The 15546-nt window shown below is 40.3% G+C and overlaps 1 pseudogene; it reads left to right on the forward strand.

Moving 5' to 3' along the window:
* Positions 1-15428: 15428 nt before the first annotated feature.
* LOC116682648 (uncharacterized) lies at positions 15429-15546 on the forward strand (annotated as a pseudogene).

Here is a 15546-nt window from a genome sequence, read left to right on the forward strand (position 1 = left end):
GGACATAAGATCAAAGCTGGGACATAAGATCAAAGCGGGGACATAAGCTCAAAGGGGGGGCATAAGATCAAATCAGGGACATAAGATCAAAGGGGGACAGACGATGAAACGGGGGACATAGATCAAAGTGGGGACAAAAGTTTAAAGCAGGGACATAAGGTCAAAGCAGGGATATAAGATCAAAGCAGGGCAAAAATCAAAGCAGGGGACATAAGATCAAAAGGGGGGACATAAGATCAAAGGGGGATATAAAATCAAAGCAAGACATAAGATCAAAGCGGGGACATAAGATCAAAGCGGGGAGATAAGATCAAAGGGGGAACATAAGATCAAAGCAGGGACATAAGATCAAAGCAGGGGAGATAACATCAAAGGGGGACATAAGATCAAATCAGGGGACATAAGATCAAAGGGGACAGAAGATCAAAGCAGGGGACATAAGATCAAAGGAGGACATAAGATCAACGCATGGACATAAGGTCAAAGCATGGACATAAGGTCAAACCAGGGACATAATATCAAAGCAGGACATAATATAAAAGCGGGGACATAAGATAAAAGCAGGGAAATAATATGAAAGCAGGGGACATAAGCTCAAAAAGGAAAAAGATCAAAGCACGACATAAGATCAAAGCAGGGGATAAGATCAAAGCTGGGGACATAAGATCAAAGCGGGGACATAAAATCGAAGCGGGTACATAAAATCAAAGCGGGACATAAAATCAAAGCAGGACATAAGATCAAAGTGGCGACATAACATCAAAGCAAGGACATATGATCAAAGCAGGACATAAGGTCAAAGTGGGGACATAAGATCAAAGCAGGGACATAAGATCAAAGCAGGACATAAGATCAAAGCAGGGACATAAGGTCAAAGGAGGACATAAGATCAAAGCATTGAAATAAGGTCAAAGCAGGGACATAATATCAAAGCAGGACATAAAATCAAAGGGGGAACATAAGATCAAAGGGGGACATAAGCTAAAAGAAGGGAAATAATATGAAAGCAGGGGACGTAACATCAAAAGGTAACATAAGTTCAAAGCAGGGGTATAAGATCAAAGCAAGACATAATCAAAGCAGGACATAACATCAAAGGGGGGACATAAGATCAAAGGGGGGACATAAGATCAAAGAGGGGGATATAAGATCAAAGCAGGACATAAGATAAAAGAGGGGACATAAGATCAAAGTGGGGGGATAAGATCAAAGGGGGAACATAAGATCAAAGCAGGGACAAAAATCAAGCAGGGGACATAAGATCAAAGGGGGGACATAAGATCAAAGCAGGACTAAATCAAAGCAAGGACATAAGTCAAAGGGGGACATAAGATCAAATGGAGGACATAAGATCAAGGGGGGGATACAAGATCAAAGCAGGACATAAGATCAAAGCGGGACATAAAATCAAAGCGGGGAGATAAGATCAAAGGGGGAACATAAGATCAAAGCAGGGACATAAGATCAAAGCAGGGGAGATAACATCAAAGGGGGGACTAAGATCGAAGGGGGGAAATAAGATCACAGAGGGACATAAAATAAAAGCAGAGAAATAATATGAAAGCAAGGGACATAAGATCAAAAAAGAAAAAGATCAAAGCACGACATAAGATCAAAGCATGATATAAGATCAAAGCAGGGACATAATATCAATGCATGACATAAGATCGAAGGGGGAATAAGATCACAGAGGGACATAAAATAAAGTAGGGAAATAATATGAAAGCAGGGGACATAAGATCCAAGGAGGAACATAAGATCAAAGGTGGGACATAAGATAAAAGCTTAGAAATAATATAAAAGCAGGGGACATAAGATTAAAAAGGAAAAGATCAAAGCATGACATAAGGTAAAGTAGGACATAAGATCAAAGAGGGGAGATACGACCACAGCGGGGAGATAAGATCAAAGGGGGAACATAAATCAAAGCAGGGACATAAGATCAAGCAGGGGAGATAACATCAAAGGGGGACATAAGATCAAAGTAGGACATAAGATCAAAGGTGGGACATAAGATCGAAGGGGGACATAAGATCGAAGGGGGGAAATAAGATCAAAGCAAGACATATAATCAAAGCAGGACATAAGATCAAAGCAGGGGACATAAGATCTAAGCAGGACCTAAGATCAAAGTTGGGACATAAGATCAAAGCGGGACATAAGATCAAAGCGGGAGATAAGATCAAAGCGTGGAGATAAGATCAAAGGGGGGACATAAGATCAAAGCAGGGACATAACATCAAGCAGGGGACATAACATCAAAGGGGGTACATAAGATCAAAGGAGGACATAAGAGCAAGTAAGGACATAAGATCAAAGGGGGGACATAAGAACAAGCATGGATATAATATCAAATGGGCACATAAGATCAAAGCATGGACATAAGGTCAAAGCAGGGAACATAAGATCAAAGCAGGACTAAAATCAAAGCAGGGGACATAAGATCAAAGGGGGGACATAAGATCAAATGGGGGACATAAGATCAAAGGGGGGACATAAGATCAAAGCAGGACATAAGATCAAAGCGGGGAGATAAGATCAAGCGGGGACATAAGATCAAAGTAGGACATAGATCAAAGGTGGACATAAGATCGAAGGGGGACATAAGATCGAAGGGGGGAAATAAGATCACAGAGGGACATAAGATAAAAAGAGAAATAATATGAAAGCAAGGGACATAAGATCAAAAGGAAAAAGATCAGAGCACGACGTAAGATCAAAGCATGACATAAGATCAAAGCAGGGGACATAATATCAATGCAGGACATAAGATCGAAGGGGGGAAATAAGATCACAGAGGGACATAAAATAAAAGTAGGGAAATAATATGAAAGCAGGGGACATAAGATCAAAGGAGGAACATAAGATTGAAGGGGGACATAAGATAAAAGCTTAGAAATAATATGAAAGCAGGGGACATAAGATCAAAAAGGAAAAGATCAAAGCACGACATAAGATCAAGTAGGACAAAAGATCAAAGAGGGGACATAAGACTAAGCAGGACATAAGATCAAAGCGGGGACATAAGATCAAAGTAGGACTTAAGATCAAAGCAGGACATAAGATCAAAGCAGGGGACATAAGATCAAACGGGGGACATAAGATCAAAGGGGTACATAAGATCAAAGCAGGAAAATAATATGAAAGCAGGGGACATAAGATCAAAAAGGAAAAAGATCAAAGCACGACATTAGATCAAAGCAGGACATAAGATCAAAGCAGGGGACATAAGATCTAAGCAGGACATAAGATCAAAGCGGGGACAAAGATCAAAGTAGGACTTAAGATCAAAGCAGGACATAAGATGAAAGCAGGGGACATAATATCAAAGGTGGACATAAGATCAAAGGGGGACATAAGATAAAAGTATGGAAGTAATATGAAAGCAGGGGACATAAGATCAAAAATGGAAAGATCAAAGAACGACATACGATCAAAGGGGGACACAAGATCAAAGGGGCACAGAAGATAAAAAGCAGGGACACAAGATCAAAGCAGGGGGACATAAGATCAATGCAGGACATAAGATCAAAGCGGGAGATAAGATCAAAGCGGGGGATAAGATCAAGGGGGGACATAAGATCAAAGGGGGACATAAGAGCAAGTAGGACATAAGATCAAAGGGGGACATAAGAACAAAGCATGGATATAATATCAAATGGGAACATAAGATCAAAGCATGGACATAAGGTCAAAGCAGGGACATAAGATCAAAGCAGGAAAAATGAAAGAAGCAGGGGACATAAGATCAAAGCAGGACTAAAATCAAGCAGGGGACCTAAGATCAAAGGGGGGACATAAGATCAAATGGGGGACATAGATCAAAGGGGGGGATATAAGATCAAAGCAGGACATAAGATCAAAGCAGGGACATAGATCAAGCGGGGAGATAAGATCAAAGCAGGGGAGATAACATCAAAGGGTGGACATAAGCTCAAAGTAGGATATAGGATCAAAGGTGGGACATAAGATCGAAGGGGGGACATAAGATTGAAGGGGGGAAATAAGATCACAGAGGGACATAAGATAAAAGCAGAGAAATAATATGAAAGCAAGGGACATAATATCAAAAAGGAAAAAGATCAAAGCACACATAAGATCAAAGCATGACATAAGATCAAAGCAGGGAACATAATATCAATGCAGGACATAAGATCGAAGGGGGGAAATAAGATCACAGAGGGACATAAAATAAAAGTAGGGAAATAATGTGAAAGCAGGGGACATAAGATCAAAGGAGGAACTTAGATCGAAGGGGGACATAAGATAAAAGCTTAGAAATAATATGAAAGCAGGGGACATAAGATCAAAAAGGAAAAAGATCAAAGCATGACATAAGATCAAAGTAGGACAAAAGATCAAAGAGGGGACATAAGATCAAAGTAGGACTTAAGCTCAAAGCAGGACATAAGATCAAAGGGGACACATAAGACAAAGCATGGATATAATATGAAAGCAGGGGATATAAGATCAAAAAGGAAAAGATCAAAGCAGGGACATAAGATCAAAGCAGGGGACATAACATCAAGGGGGCATAAGATCAAGCAGGACATAAGATCAAAGCAGGGAAATAAGATCAAGGGGGATATAAGATCAAAGGAGGGACATGAGATCAAAGCAGAACATAAGATCTAAGCGGGACATAAAATCAAACCAGGGACATAAGATCAATTATGGAATAAGATCAAAGTAGGACATAAGATCAAAGGCAAGGCAAGGCAAGGCAAGGGAGTCTTATTTGTAGAGCACATTTCATCAACAGGGCAATTCAAATTGCTTTACATAAAATCTGTTAAACAGATAAACCCAAGTACAAACAGTTAAAATCATAAGCATTAAAAACCGATAAAACACATGAATAGACAGTTAGAAAACAAAATAGGAGTGACTTTCTCTGACTTTCCCTTGTATTATCTGACTTCTCTGACTTTCTCGGTATTAATTATATGACTTTCTCTGTATTAATTATCTGACTTTCTCTGTATTAATTATCTGACTATCTTTATCTGACTTTTTCTGACTTTCTCTGTATTAATTATCTGACTTTCTCTGTATTATCTGACTTTCCCTGTTTTAATTATCTGACTTTCTCTATATTAATTATCTGACTTTTCCTGTATTATCTGACTTTCTCTGACTTTCTCTGTATTAATTATCTGACTTTCTCTGTATTATTATCTGACTTTCTCTGACTTTCTCTATATTAATTATCTGACTTTCTCTGTATTAATTATCTGACTTTCTCTGTATTAATTATCTGACTTTCTCTGTATTAATTATCTGACTTTCTCTGTATTAATTATCTGACTTTCTCTGTATTAATTATCTGACTTTCTCTGTATTAATTATCTGACTATCTCTGACTTTCTCTGTATTAACATTAGGACACATGAAACACAAGAATAAAAGTTACAGTGCAACATAATAAATTTAAATTGGATGTCCATCAAAGGGGGACATAAGATCAAAGCAGGACATAAGATCAAAGCAGGGGAATAAGATCAAAGGGGGGATATAAGATCAAAGGGCGGACATAAGATCAAAGTAGGACATAGATCAAAAAGGGACATAAAAACAAAGCATGGATATAATATGAAAGCAGGGGACATAAGATCAAAAAGGAAAAACATCAAAGCAGGGACATAAGATCAAAGCAGGACATGGAATCAAAGAAGGACATAAGATCAAATTAGGGATATAAGATCAAAGCAGGACATGTAATCAAAGCAGGACATGAGATCAAAGCAGGATATAAGATCAAAGAGGGCACATAAGATCAAAGCAGGGGTATAAGATCAAAGCAAGACATATAATCAAAGCAGGACATAAGATCAAAGCAGGGACATAAGATCAAAGCAGGGGACATAAGATCAAAAGGGAAAAATAAAAGCACAAACATAAAATCAAAGCAGGACATAAGATCAAAGAGGGCACATAAGATCTAAGCAGGACATAAGATCAAAGCGGGGACATAAGATCAAAGCAGGACATAAGATCAAAGTTGGGACATAAGATCAAAGCGGGGACATAAGATCAAAGTGGGGAGATAAGATCAAAGGGGGGACATAAGATCAAAGCAGGGACATAACATCAAAGCAGGGACATAACATCAAAGGGGGACATAAGATCAAAGGAGGATATAAGATCAAAGTAGGACATAAGATCAAAGGGGGACATAAGAACAAAGCATGGACATAATATCAAATGGGAACATAAGATCGAAGCTTGGACATAAGATCAAAGGGGGACATAAAATGAAAAGGGGGACATAAGATCAAAGCGGGACATAAGATCAAAGGCAAGGCAGGCAAGGCAAAGCAGCTTTATTTGTAGAGCACATTTCAGCAACAGGGCAATTCAAAGTGCTTTACATAAAATCAGTTAAACAGATAAATCACAAGTACAAACAGTTAAAAGTCATAAGCATTAAAAACCGATAAAACACATGAATAGACAGTTAGAAACAAAATAGAACATTAGGACATATAAAACACAAGAATAAAAGTTACAGTGCAGCATAAGAAATTTAAAGAAATGAGCAGTCATTTAAAGAAAGGCAGCATCAAAAAGAAAGGTCTTCAGCCTTGATTTAAAAGAACTGAGAGTAGCAGCGGATCTACAGGGTTTCTGGGAGTTTATTCCAGATATGAGGCATAGAAACTGAAAGCTGCTTCACCTGTTTAGTTCTGACTCTGGGGACAGAAAGTAGACCTGTCCCAGATGACCTGAGAGGTCACACACACACAAGGTGGTGTGACACTATGGCTTTTTTTTTCAGACTTGTTTTTTAGTTTTGCTGAAGCGCATTCATGATCCTATACCTTCTAAACCACTTACCCTGGTCCCTGACCCCTGCCCCCAGAGCTGGTAGCTCTGTTCCTCAGCGGAGCAGGTCGGGCCCTCTGCTCTGGCTGACTGGAGGTCGGCGGATTCACGAGGAGGCCTCAAAGACCAACGCTTTAGCAGCATCTGGTCCTAGTCTTTGGAAGCGAGGCCTCCAAAGACCAACTGCTTTCGCAGCACCTAGTCTCTGCCGAAGCCGCTGGCCTCCAGCTACCCGGAGCAGGACCCTGAACTTAAAGACTCAACACGGCTTGTACTTATAAGGTCCTCTATGGACGTTTTGTGACCTCACTCATGAGGTCATCGTGAACTCACAGCTGATTGGCCAGTAGTTCTTTAGATGTGTTATAGAATGCTATGATGTCATACACTGTAGACAATTCCAGTCTATAAGACTTTATCATTTTATTTTTATTTATTTTTGAGGGATGAAAACAAAATATATTGTAATACATTATGAGAATATACACATCACACTATAAATGTGTAAATTAATTTAACGTGTTTAGAGCAGACATATTTTTACCTGTAGGTCGGTAACTAGGAGTTTATTAAACCAAAACTAGAGCTGTGATGGTTGGAGAAGTGAAAATACGACCCAAAACGGCTTTTCATAGTTTTATTTAGTTTCTTTCGACTTTGAATGAAGTGCGTGTTTTACGATGCTAAAATTACTGTTTATTTACATGGAGTCTGATGGATTTAGCAATTTTAATTACGTGGATTTTTTATGTTTAAAAAAGAATCTTACTCTTCAACAGAAAGGTCAACCTCCTTAAAATCCTTTCCATAAAGTTGTCAAAAATTTAGAATAATAATCAGAGCCTCTCAGTGGCAAAACAAGCACTTTTGTGAAGGTATATACTAGGGATGATCCGAGTGTCCGGCTGAAACGAGTATCCGGTACGGATAAAGCACTTCTGCCGAGTACAAGTATTATACGAGTAATATGAGTCAATATCCGTGCTCGGATTGAATAAAACTCAACTGGCCCGCGCAGCGTTCTGTGATAATCACAGCACCCCCCCCCCCCCCGCCTACAAACCCGCTCGGATCAATCACACACCACACAGAACATGGAGAAATGCTCTCTCTCTCTCTCTCTCTCTCTCTCTCCTCTCGCTCTCCCTGCTCCGTCAGTCAGTCGGGTCTGCGGATCTGTTCCGTTAACGTTTAGGGTTTCTTCAGCTTCAGGTTTGTTTTTAACTTTGGTTTGTAGTCCTTACATATACCAGTAGATTTCTGGTGAACGTGGGTTTTGTAGTCCTTACATAGTAACCGGTAGATTTCTGGTGAACGTGGGGTTTGTAGTCCTTACATAGTAACCGTAGATTTCTGTGAACGTGGGGTTTGTAGTCCTTACATAGTAACCGGTAGATTTCTGGTGAACGTGGGGTTTGTAGTCCTTACATAGTAACCAGTAGATTTCTGTTGAACGTGGGGTTTGTAGTCCTTACTTAGTAACCAGTAGATTTCTGGTGAACGTGGGGTTTGTAGTCCTTACATAGTAACCAGTAGATTTCTTTTGAACGTGGGGTTTGTAGTCCTTACATAGTAACCAGTAGATTTCTGTTGAACGTGGGGTTTGTAGTCCTTACTTAGTAACCAGTAGATTTCTGGTGAACGTGGGTTTCAGACATGCTGCTTGGTTTAAATCAGAATCAGAATCAGAAATACTTTATTGATCCCCGAAGGGAAACTCTGTATCACAGTAGCACCAGTAGTAAGAAGACAGAGACGGAGCACTGCAACAGGCAGCTCGCACTTTTCAGCGCATGCGCACACTTCACTTCAGATGCATCAGAACAGAATCAATCAGCATTGTAGCAAGATAAATACAAGACATAACAACATAACATAATGCCAGACAACACACAGTTCATGTGGACCACATGAAGAATTTTTTGAGGTGGCATATAGAGGGTGCGAGAAACACAGAAACGAGGCAGACATATGGATGTGGGGTGGATGGGGGAGGGAGTGTATGGTGTGTGTGTGAGATAGTGAGTTGTGTGTGCAATGTGCACGTCAAACTGTCTGTGTTGTTAAAAGCTCAGTTCATCGGCGTGACCTTGAAGAGATAACCAGAGCACACGAGATAGAAGGCCAGCTGCTGGTTGTTTTCCCTGCTCGGGTGAAGGGTGGCGGGGAGGGGGGGTGTGGGTAGTTGATCAGTTGCAGTCCAATTTAGGGTGACTCGGTAGAATTTATCCAAATCAATGTCCATCAATCATTTGTCACCGACCTCAGCGTCATGCGAGCATCCATATCACGTAATGATTTTTGCAGTCCATCTACCTTCTCTGCCAGTCCGGTGGTCACACGAAGCAACTCCACCGACTGGGCCCTGTTGGTATCAATACCCTTCTGCACTTCCACGGTCCGGTCTGAGATGTACGAGACAGTTCACAGGACTGGTCAGCCCTTAGATGTAAACCTTCATCCCTCAACCACTCCGTGTAGGCACTCTTTAAGTTCCCCAGACAGCTTGTGGGTGAATTTGCTGGCGGCTGTCTTACCAATTTTCCGATAGGTCAGTGAGACCCCAAGGCCGATGATCAGGAGCCCCACCAACAGAATTCCAATTATCCAAATGTCTTCAACGTCCTCCACAGTGAGAACTTCCAGGCAGACACCTGCCACTCCCGGGAATAGGAATCGCGAGCGTAGCCTGCAGGGAACGACAATTCGGCTCACCCGGCCGCGCAGCGTTCTGTGATAATCACAGCGCCCCCCCCCCCCCGCCTACAAACACGCTTGGATCAATCACACACACAGAACATGGAGAAATGCGCTCTCTTCTCTCGCTCTCCCTCTCGCCTCGTCCTGCTCCGTCAGTCAATTCGGTCTGCGGATCTGTTCCGTTACGTTTAGGGTTTCTTCAGCTTCAGGTTTGTTTTTAACTTCGGTTTGTAGTCCTTACATAGTAACCAGTAGATTTCTGGTGAACGTGGGGTTTGTAGTCCTTCACATAGTTAACCAGTAGATTTCTGGTGAACGTGGGGTTTGTAGTCCTTACATAGTAACAGTATATTTCTGGTGAATCGTGGGTTTCAGACATGCTGCTTGGTTTACACACACCCACATACACGGAGAAATGCTCTCTCTCTCTCTCTCTGGTCTGCGGATCTGTTCCGTTAACGTTTAGGGTTTCTTCTCTTCAGGTTTGTTTTTAACTTCGGTTTTGTAGTCCTTACATAGTAACCAGTAGTTTCTGGTGAACGTGGGTTTCAGACATGCTGCTTGTTGTTTAAATGCAACTCCCGTTGCGTCTCTGCCATCAGAATTCTTTTTTTTTTAACTGTCAGTTGACCTCACACACACAACACACACACAATTTCACATACCTGGTGTGGAAATAAAAAATAAAAAAAATGAACCAAAAACAAAAAAAATCACACTGATCGTAAAAAAATTAAAAGTTCAAAAAAGAAAGTTATATTGAGTATGAAAACTCTTGTTCATTACATTTTACTTCATAATTGCAACCGCATGTGTTGTATTCATTGTTGCAAAACGTTCTGTATATAGTTTGTTTGTTACCATGACAACACCATTGATCTGAAGCTCATGTAAATAGTTTTCTAATCAGCAATAAATATAACAATTTCTGATCAACCCATATCATTGCATGCTTAAAATAACATACCGTTAAAGCCCCGCCCATTTCAAGACAAACCGACCCACTTCCGGGTTAAATCTAACCACTTCCGGTCCAGTCCGAGTACGGATACGGATACAGATAATTCATGTGGTAAACAGATACAGATACAGATACAGATAATGCTGTACTCGCTCATCCCTAGTATATACAAGCGGACATTTCCTCTTTAACTCATATTGTAGCTTGTTTCGCCGCTGCCGACTGCAGCGTTCTCGCTTCATACTAACACCAATGTCAAAGATTGTTATCTATCAGTCACTTAGACACAAAAACAAAGGAAAATAGGGTTCCGGTTTTTGAAAAACGGAAGACATCCCTTGAAAGTCCATTTGTAAAAATGGAGATGTCTGTGTCTTTATTGATTCAAAACCAGCTGATGTGCAATATAAATACTGTGAAAGTACAAAACGCTTATTCACACAGCCGGTTTTCTAGAACTGTGCCTTTAAAAGAGACGTCATGACTACACTTTAATGTCGGGCATGACCTGGAAAAGCTTGATACTATTGTTATGTCTAGGGGGCTTCCAGAGTGATGATGTGTGTATGCATTATTCTTAAAGAAAGTTGATGTGTGTATGCATCAATCAAAAAGAAGTTGATGTGTATATGTATTAATCTCAAAGAAAGTTATGTGTACATACATTGATCGGTAGACCTCGTGGCGCAATGGTAGCGCGTCTGACTCCCAGATCAGAAGGTTGTGTGTTCAAATCACGTCGGGGTCAGATTTTAGGGGTGGCAGTAGCTCAGTCAGTAGGGAACGAGAATGTCCGGCACTACCAGGTGTTCTTAAGCAAGGCATTGTACCCCTCCCAACCTCTCAGGGTGCTGGCCAGCTCTGACATTTCTACATTTAGGCATGAATAGGTCCTGAGCATGTGTGTGTTTTTCAGACTTGTGTGTGATTACTATCAAAGAGTTGTCAATTGTGTCAAAAGTAGTATACATATTACATTAATTTTTTAAAAAGAAAGATGATGTGCATTGATCTAAAAGAGGTTGATGTGTATGTGCATTAATCAAAACGAAAGTTGATGTGTGTATGCATTAATCAAAACGAAAGTTGATACACTTACACACTGTACTACCACCACCTTTAACATGTCCATAATTTCATTAAACGTGCCCCCCCCCCCCCCCATTTGCAGTGATTCCTTCAGAGTAAACACATGAATTTAATTGCAGTAGATGTGAAAGAAATGCATAAAAGTTCTGTTAATTCAGCCAGTGCCCATACCTCTGGTTATTTCCTGTTTTTCCGTTGAAGTCCACACTAGTGGAAACACGCCTTTCTGTCACATCTACTGCAGTGTTCACTCGGAGGAATAACTGCACATGGCTAGGCACTGGTAATGACATTTTGAACATGTTAAGAGGCTAAAACCAGTTAAAAACTTGCCCTGTTGAAGCCTGTTGGGTGCTAACTCTAGCAGGAGGATAACACGGTGTAGACAGCACCGATTGGTTTCATTTCTCTCTCCACTGACAGACCTCCTAATGTACAAACTACAGAGCTACGTGTTAAAATTGACTGGAATTCTAAGTCCATCTTCTTTAAAAAGATGTCTGCGTCCCGGAAAATGTTAAATTGTCAAGAACTGCAGAGAATGGACGGTAGATTCAGTTGAAGCCATTTGTTTAGCAGCAGCAAGGTACCGACGGGCCCAAAGGGCTTCAGCCTCTGCTGTGGAAGGCAAAGCAGCGGGTGTGGGAGAAGTTCGGAGAAGACATGGAGAAGGACTTTATACCTTTACATTGGTGGAGTGCTGTGGCCATCAAGAGCTGCACAATTTGCATGTAATGAAAGTAACTGTTGTATGTTAGACTTTAGTGTATGTAAGTATATGATTATTTGTTGCAATTAGTAAGTTATAGTTGTGTGTTTGAAAGGCCTTTTCTGCTTTTGTATTGATGCCTTAGTTCTTATGTTTTGTTGTACATGCTGTAATGGTATGTGTTTTGTATTTTATGTAAAATTAAAATAATGGGAAAATATGTATTAAGTTGTATTAACGTATACATATAAAGACTGATACAAAGCCACCCTCTGGCGTGGAGCCAGAACCATACAACCCAGGAAGTGGACATCACCTGGAAAATATTTCTAGAATATTTAAGTTTGAAAGAAAATGTCAAATTAAAGTGTAGGTGTATCCGAGAAGAGGTCATTTTGCATTTATGTTAAATGTATTTAACATAATGTAACCCCTCTGTTGGGTAATTACTAGTTGTCGTGATCTATGCTCTATGGACCAGAATTGTTCTACTAGATTCGTCTACTGGAGCAGAAGAGTTAAAATTACAACATGTTGAAAGAAAAAGTAGAAAACCACAGACCAGGAATAAGTTTGAACTGCCGGCTTATTATTTGAATATTAACATACACATATACATACAAAACCATTGACAACAATTACACAAAATACAATCCCACTTAACACCCTTTTTGTTAAGGTTAGTTTTTCACCTTTTGAGTTTATACCAAGTTCAATATAGTTCTATATTAATCTAATTTCAGTTTTAACCTCAGTTTGTTTTTAGGTTTTAATCCCTTTTGGTTTTCTTTTCCCTTTTTTAGTTCTCTAATTAGTTCTGTTTAGAGTTTTGATTTGTTTAGTTAACTTCAGTTAATCTAAATCACATCAGTGAATTTCACCTCTTAATTAGAGTATTTGCATGTAGTATGTACCCATTTACAAGTGGTAATACCCATGGAAAAAAATGAAAAAACATAATTTGGAGTTACAAAACCATAATAATTCAGCAAAAGACTGAACAAATTGGTGGTTAGGACCAACAGAAATAAGAAAAGAAAAAGGAGTTCTCCTCTCCCCTATCGTCTTTTTACTTGTTAACCGTACCTCAAGTTCGTTTGGAGTCCGCTGCAGAATTTGCAGAAGCTGAAGGAAATCCTACAAGTCAGAAGTGTGGATTCGTAGAAACTGGATGAATCCTACCAGTTCAGAAGATTGTGAGCAACGTCCTATTGAGACGCTGTGACTCAGGTATTCACAACGGTTCAGCAGATCACTGGGTGGCTCGCCATCTTGTTTCAACCTCGTGTCTCTCAAGTCGATGCGGTCGACGTCGGTTGAACATTTCTTCAACCCACTCAAAATAGCCAAGTCCCGATTTCCAATGCACTAATCGTCTTCACCAGGGACAAATTGGTACATGGGATATCTTTCACAAAAGTCAACCAAATTGGCTTTCAAAGGTACAGGTTTTTTCCACCTTATTCTCCGTTTCTCTCACAGCTTTTCAGTCTGCGGCTCGCTCTGCAAAAACCAAACTGTCCTAGCAAGAGAAACTTTTTGACAATCTGATTGGTGAGTGATAGTCACCTGGGTACGTAACAACGTGCCCTTTCAAAATAAAAGTCCCATTTTCAAATACAAGTCCACATGCTTTTTAATACAAAATAATCATGAAATGACATACCATGGAATAAAATTTACAAAAGGTTCTCAATAAACGTTTAACCATATGTTACATATTTATGATTAATTTCCTTTTAACCAGTTTATTTATTTTGCTAACTAAGTAAACCTGGGTTACATGAGGTCTAGATGTCTTATGAGACAGTTGTGTCCCCGAGATGACACACTCTGAGCATCTGTTTAGCAAGCTGCATCTTTCGTGTCTTGACTTTCTTCTGTGCTCTGAAATAAAAAAAAACTGCAATCAATACATTGCAGTCTATATACCACCCGTTTTCACGAGATTGACTCGATATCATATGAAATGATAACGTTTCTAGTTCTGTTGCCGAAGCTAACGGATGATATAGCAGCTAGCTAGCTGAGTAACGTTACAGCTTAGCGCTAGCTCGCAACCAAACTATCAGGATTCTACTCAGCTGCAGTTAGCTTTCTTGCTGAAATACAATAAAAATTAGTGCCAAAGTGGACAAACATGCATGGTGAACTATAGATGGAGCTACATGACAACACGGGGTTTTATTCGAATGGAACAGTTAGGAAAATGAAACGTTAGCCCCTTTGCCATTACAGGTATCAACACACATTCAGCCTATGCTAGCTACAGGCTACGTTACATTGCTAATGTTACTGTTAGCGACGAAATCCTACTTACAGCTTGATGTTGGGATGACCAGACAGTCGGAACAGCAACCGCAGCTTAGCAAATCCTGCTTTAAATTGTCCGAAGTTTTGAAAACTGTCTTTGGGGGAAAGTTCACAGGATCTCCTTATAAACAGCAGCCATGTCCGTCGAGTGTTTGCTTCCTTGGGAAACTATGAGAAGTGTCTCCGTTCCGTGTACAGACTGGAACTCTGCATTTACAACCCGGGTTCATTGTCATATCCTGGGAAATATTCCAAACTTTCTTCTTAGTAATCCCGTCAGAGTACAGGAGCAGCGTTCTCAGTCGGACATCTATTGGACCTATCGCCAGCAACATTAGGAGCTGGTCTCAGGTCAGTGGCCTGTGTGTAAATGTTGGGGCTGGACCGTTCTCCTTATACGTCCATGGGCGTGACAAAGCTGATGGTTCTGAGATCCTGACGTCACCTTTTGGCTTTGTGGGATTCGCCCGTTTTCAGCGGCAGTTTCAAAATGTGGGATTTTTCAGAGAAAGGCAGTTAATGGGATTTTAAAGCTTTTATGTATGTCCTATTTACCCACTGAACTGTCGTTATTCACCTATGACAGGTAAAATCGGTTTTGCATTAATCACCCCCCTTTAACAATATTTGGAGATGATATACAATCTTGAGTGCTTTTTGTACCCAATAATCAACAGTGGTGGTTAACCTGCACCATGGGCTTAAAGATCTAAATAGATTTTCTCCCCTCAGATCATCTGGAGCACGTAACGATTAGCTTCTGTCCCTCTGAAACCTGAGTGACAATCTCTGCAGTGAAATGAGATGCAGTTTCCCCCCCTCAGTCTAACCAAGACTATACTTTCAGGGATCATTTCTAGCGTTTCTGACTTGAGGAATGTGTTTTCTAAAGTGTTTGGTCTCGCTGACCACGATGATGATTGTGATATTCCTTTCTGAGCGTGAGACT

This window comes from Etheostoma spectabile, unplaced genomic scaffold, assembly GCF_008692095.1.
Source record: "Etheostoma spectabile isolate EspeVRDwgs_2016 unplaced genomic scaffold, UIUC_Espe_1.0 scaffold00018821, whole genome shotgun sequence".
Taxonomy (NCBI): Eukaryota; Metazoa; Chordata; class Actinopteri; order Perciformes; family Percidae; genus Etheostoma; species Etheostoma spectabile.